Source organism: Opisthorchis viverrini (assembly GCF_000715545.1).
Source record: "Opisthorchis viverrini unplaced genomic scaffold opera_v5_11, whole genome shotgun sequence".
In the NCBI taxonomy this organism is placed as follows: Eukaryota; Metazoa; Platyhelminthes; class Trematoda; order Opisthorchiida; family Opisthorchiidae; genus Opisthorchis; species Opisthorchis viverrini.
This window is the reverse complement of record NW_008751667.1, coordinates 3351084-3357894: the sequence shown is the minus strand read 5'-3', so window position 1 is coordinate 3357894 and position 6811 is coordinate 3351084.

The following is a 6811-nucleotide window of genomic DNA, read 5'->3' as shown; positions in this document are numbered from 1 at the left end:
ATGGAAAACAGCACTCTTTTCGGCTAACGATGGTTTAGCATTCGTAACACATGTCCCAACCAACGCAGCTTCTGGTGCTGGACACAATCTTCAATGAAAGTACCCGTTACACAACCGAAAACTCGCCAACCATCTCACCTAGGTATGCAGTTTTGGTGGACACGAACTGCACAAACTGGATTAGGTAATCAGACAACCGAGTAAGTGATTCAGCTATTTTGGGGCCTTGTTACGTGAGGATTTCTAAGAATTGGTATGGGAGTGTATTGATCTCTTCATCAGTATTTGTTTGTCGCCGATATTGCGGCTCTGTCGATCCACGTACTGACCGATAAAACTTATCCCTGAATTACGTAAGGTTATTTATTGGACGTGCATCTCACCAAAATAGTTAGCCCGTGCGAATCGAGTGTGTTGAACTGCAATTTCTTTCTACGATTTTGGAGTAAAACGGACATTTGTAGAAATGGATCACAGGAATGAACTGGTTCAGTGAATTTGCTGAACGGGTTTAGAGTGCCCGGTTTTCTAAACTTCACCTGCTCGGCGTTTCGACAAGCAACGCACTCGAGCCAGTCATATTCCCCAACATCGTTTATCGGGATTTCTTTGAAATTCTCCTCGATACTTCATTCTCACAGCTGTCACTACTAAAAAATGGGCATAGGAAACCCTGATCAGCGCAAAGTTAAGTCCAACACCAAAGCGCCACCTAGATGAATGTATTGAAACTGTATATAATATCCACCTAAATGCTGATTTCTCTAGGTACGTAGAGGTTTAGAATCATCTTCGGGTATGATATTTAAGTGGCATGGCGTATGACCAAGTTTCAACCGCGTAGATCCACTTGACCACGTGCAATTAGCCATTTGACTCTACTAAGAAGACTGAAAGTTGTAAACCGCGACAGGATTTCTGTAGCGTTTATAACAACGCCCGATACCTACAAGTAACCCAATTGATTTTTTAACACTTATTTTGTGGATTTTATATCCTCAAATATTTGTGCATTCTCAGAGCAAGTAATAGGTTTAATCGTAACGTTTGCCCACACGAAAAGCCGTCTTGCACAAGGTGGCTTGATAAAAAAAGAAAACCGTTCTAAAAATACGGAAGGTCAATGTGATTCCAATGTACTCGGGCATGGTTACATTTTGGATTGCTCACAACGGTAGAACGAGAAACACTAAAGTATACACAACCCACACACCACACTGAAAGAAATTGTGACCTTGTCACTGGAAAGTAGACAAGCTCTCCTGCTTGCTAGTCAATGTCTTCAATGTGACGTGCGTCGGATGAAGTAAACTTGGAAGCAACTAGCGATGCATGCAAAGAACATGCTGATTAGACCGAGACTCAGAGGAGTTCGCCCGTAGCTCAGGTTTTTCAGCTGGTGGTCCCACTGTTTTCAGCTCTTAGCGTTTCTTCTTGTAGCCACTGTGTTGTCAATCCAGATTACATCGTCAGTGCACGACTGTGAATTGAAGCGTAGCTGTGCTTCAGTGGTTGCATGCTTTCAGTAGTGGTTTTCCATCTACTTATGAGAGGGAAGAGATCGACTACGATTGTCCGCAAAACCTTATTGAGTAAACTGCTTGCTCGTGTTCTGGTAGGTGGACTTCCAGGTGACTCTCCGATGAGCAACTTCATGACCCTTACTGGCTTGGTCTTCTTGTCGGTCCGTGTGCCTCATCATCATCATCATCATCATCATCATCATCATCATCATCATCATCATCATCATCATCATCGTCAGCTGTAAGAACCGCGTACTTAGCGCACGTTGGTTGTGGCTGGTTAGTTGTTTTTGCGTTCCCTAAATGAACTGGTGCTTCTTCACATGCAGGGGATCCAGTTCAACAGAGAAATATAACTACACCAACAGTGAGGGCTGGGGAAAAAACTCATCTCGTTGGTCTCTCAGATGGTATGTCACTGAAGAGATTCAAATCGAACGCCAGAGTTGCATTCTACAGAAGTTATGTTGCCAACCAAGTAAATATTCTAAAAATAAAGATGTCGTTTCCAGAATCGGAGCACGAGATGTAACACATAAGTGATCCGCACATTTAAAAGATGCCTTCCGTATACGTACCATATATTTTTCAAAACTAATAGTATAACCCTCATTTGTAAGGTGCGGTGATCCTCCAGTACTTCTTGTTTGAAGAAAGCGCTCTAGCATGCCATCGTTTCAAAACAAACTGCTTCCAGAAAAAGCAAAATCCAGAACTTGCCAACCACCGGGTAGAAGATCTTATGTTTTTTTTTCATTTAAGCCATTCGCTTTATGAATGTCTGACGTAGAATACAGCGCAAACCAAATAGGGTAGTCAAAACTCCACTTTCTGAGTTCTAGAAACAGGCAAAGACTTTAAGTAAGGAACTTGTGAACATTTTGCTGAAAATTACTGGGTAACACGAGATTTTCTGTGAATTCGTTTAGGTATCCTAAGAAATCTAGTAATCTTCAATTTCACACTTCCATTCACACGCAGTTCAGTATATGGATAAGTATATGGATAAGCCCACAAATCTCATTTTTCAGACTACTTGTTATTTGTAAAGTAGTGTACTTAAGTAGGAATTTCAGCATTGAGGGCGTCTAGCCTGTCTCTCTATCTATCTATCTATCTATCTATCTATCTATCTATCTATCTATCTATCTATCTATCTATCTATCTATCTATCTATCTATCTATCTATCTATCTATCTATCTATCTATCTATCTATCTATCTATCTATCTATCTATCTATCTATCTATCTATCTATCTATCTATCTATCTATCTATCTATCTATCTATCTATCTATCTATCTATCTATCTATCTATCTATCTATCTATCTATCTATCTATCTATCTATCTATCTATCTATCTATCTATCTATCTATCTATCTATCTATCTATCTATCTATCTATCTATCTATCTATCTATCTATCTATCTATCTATCTATCTATCTATCTATCTATCTATCTATCTATCTATCTATCTATCTATCTATCTATCTATCTATCTATCTATCTATCTATCTATCTATCTATCTATCTATCTATCTATCTATCTATCTATCTATCTATCTATCTATCTATCTATCTATCTATCTATCTATCTATCTATCTATCTATCTATCTATCTATCTATCTATCTATCTATCTATCTATCTATCTATCTATCTATCTATCTATCTATCTATCTATCTATCTATCTATCTATCTATCTATCTATCTATCTATCTATCTATCTATCTATCTATCTATCTATCTATCTATCTATCTATCTATCTATCTATCTATCTATCTATCTATCTATCTATCTATCTATCTATCTATCTATCTATCTATCTATCTATCTATCTATCTATCTATCTATCTATCTATCTATCTATCTATCTATCTATCTATCTATCTATTATCTATCTATCTATCTATCTATACTAAATAATTACTTGGAGCTAGAACTTCAACCTATGAAATGTGAATGCGATTGAAGTGCTGACTCAGATATACCGGTGCTAGTACCCAACACCCAATGATTCCCTAATCAACTGTTTTTCTGAAATTTTATCCAGTTTGAATTTCGAGCTTTCTGAACTAATCATAGACAGTCTACAGTTTCCGTGATGTTAATTCAATGGGTTGCAGTGAAAGCGAGGAGCCGTCGGCGAACGAGTGTCCAGGGGAGTAAAAACATGCCCCAGGATTCTTCGTATTTGGTCAAATGTAGAATAATAAAATCTACGGATTTCTGCGGATTCCCGCTCGTGCCTGCGTTAAGACCTATAATAACAAGCAAAATTTCTGTCTATTTTGTTTTCTAGCATTCTGTTACTTTTATAATGATGTCTTGATAGAACTGAAAATGATCTGACAGTTAATTGACCTTGGCTCAAGGTGTATGGAAGATGCTGTGATGGGTATTCAATGCCTCAAGTTCCGTACCAAATTTAGACATCCCCAGCCTTGGAACATAGTTGACGGACTGCTTAGTAGATATATCTCGAGCAAAATTTCAAGAAAATGTGTCGAGCATGCAACACTATACCGCTCCGATACAGCAACAGGGCTAAGAATTATTAGGCAAATGGCAGTTCTTCCTTACCGGACGTAGGGGGAAACCAGTCCAGTTTGTTCAAAGCCGAGTCATTGCTAGACTTCCTATTATGGACTTGGGTAAGCAAAATGAGACGGACGACTGAATATATTCTTGAAGCTCAAGAGTGATCAAAATTCGCCGAAAATCCTCTACTGAATCTGTGATGGTTGAAGCCCGTCCAGCAGACGATGCTCCTAAGTTTCGCTGCATTTTTCACCAAAGTTTAGCATTGAATCGTGCATAAATTTAATTTTTAGAATCATTATATGAATTATGAATGAATTATAACTTATGAAGGTAACGAGCTTAGTTTTATTTAGTACCTCTGAGCGTCTTATGCCGTGATCTGCTTGAGAAAAAGAATGTAGTCCCAAAAGTCGCACTGACCTTCCATACAACAAGCGATCACTCGGTGAACTCGCAAACATTAAGTCGCGATTTGGAACAAATGTATGAATAATCCTGCATCTATGTCCCTTCTAGCTGCGTGGTAGTCATTACTGATTAGCTGCCTGTTGCCAGAGAGCTTAATGTTCATTTGTTAATCGGGATTCTTGGATCCAGATCCATCTAGTGATTCACGTGATGCGCACTACTGACGATTCATAACAAGTACAGCTGAGCTATACAAGATGTCCCGGTCTTTCGACACAGACTATGTACACTTGCGGGAAAAAATCAACGCTAAAACATCACAATTTCCTCATCATCGACAAATCGGTAAATTTTGTCTGGCATCGTGTGAACACTGACATTAGGAAGACCAAAAATCGTTCAAAAATCTGGGTTTATAAGGTTAGTTGACAAAGTTCACGCTGTTCAGTAGGCTTTCGGATCTTGCTCTGCTTCTGCGCCTCATTATATCCCACACTCAAGGCTTTAATACGGTTGGGCCCGGTCTACATTTTAGAAAAAACGAGTACTCATGGAACCCCTATTCTGATGGACAAAGAGGAGGTAGCAGATCAGTGCCGATTTCCTCACAAGTAAGTTTTATAAATGGTTCTTATCAAAGAGAGGTAAACTCTGAGCCGGGCTGCTTTAGAGACAAACAACGGAAATCTATGAAATACACTCATTTGCAAACCAATTTGGTTTCGCAAGAGACTCACCTAGAACCTAGCTGAATCTGATATCTCCAGGCAACTGAATGTGCTGCACCAGGCCACCTCATGTTTCAGTCGCTACGATATTCGGAATATCGCGATACATGTATATTCGAAATGCACGAATAGTTAGGTTGCTGTAAGTCCTTCGACAGCCCACGACCGGTTTCGCCCTTCTTGGGGCTCGTAAGGTAGGCTCAATCCTCGGGTCCCCTGTCAACCTTACGTAGGGCTGGGTTTGCTTTAGAGACAAAAAACGGAAATCTATGAAATACACTCATTTGCAAACCAATTTGGTTTCGCAAGAGACTCACCTAGAACCTAGCTGAATCTGATATCTCCAGGCAACTGAATGTGCTGCACCAGGCCACCTCATGTTTCAGTCGCTACGATATTCGGAATATCGCGATACATGTATATTCGAAATGCACGAATAGTTAGGTTGCTGTAAGTCCTTCGACAGCCCACGACCGGTTTCGCCCTTCTTGGGGCTCGTAAGGTAGGCTCAATCCTCGGGTCCCCTGTCAACCTTACGTAGGGCTGGGTTCCAGGTGAGTCTCTCGGAAAACCATATTGGTTTGCAAATGAGTGTATTTTGTTAACTTCGTGCAATCTAGTTTCAATTAGAACATAAGGTTGACTGGGGACTGTGTCTACCTGATGAGCCCCCAGAAAGGCAAAACCAGTCTTGGGTTGTCGAGGAGTTTTCAGCGACCTTATGAGTAGTGCATCACAAAATCCATGACGTTTTTGTCAAAGGTGGTGAAATACGCCTTCTTGTAATGTAATGCATCTAGACACATGTTCATTGGAAATTCAGGCGACTTATTGTTCAGGCTATACCTGTTCTCATTTTCCTCTGTTTTCTCCCGGTGCGATTCCAAAAAAAGCATATAAACATTTCCGAATCATTCAATCGCAGTGGGATACAAAACTTGACGCGTACCAGGTTGTACATGCGCGGATTGTAACTTATAGAGAGTTATTCCCCATCATTATTTACAAACACAGTACTCCCACCAAGTTTCTCAGTCTGAATTCTGCCACTCATTCGCTGTTTACTACAAGGTCCAAATTAGACGGGAAAAGTTACCCAGCAGGAGGTGCCCAGAACTGTACAATGCGGTTCGTGTGAATGGCAAGCCAAGCCCAGTGTATGACAGTAGGTTTTTTTGAAATGGTTTTTTCATCCATTTAGACTTAGAAACAAATTGGCAGAGCTGGAAAAGATGAGAGCTAATCAGTTGGTTCTCGGTGAACTGACTCTGAATTGTGTAAGGCTTCCTAGGTAAACCTCAACTGCTGTCTAGCCTTAGGTGTACCGCATGGCATAAGTCTGCTGCCTCATATGGGACAGGACTTCGGCGATGAAGAGAGTTTACGACCCCCACAACATCCATAAAGGAGCTTTCGAAAATGCAACAAACTTTCTCAACGAGAAGAACATAAATTCTCTCCTTCAACATCAAATGATCGACCGTTATCAAGACAACAGCAGAAAAGACAGTATTTCGATAAGATATCAAATACTGATGAAGGCTTCTGGACAGCCCAGTACCGGTTTTTCTCGCTCCTGGGTTTATCACCTTCTCCTGCTCCCAG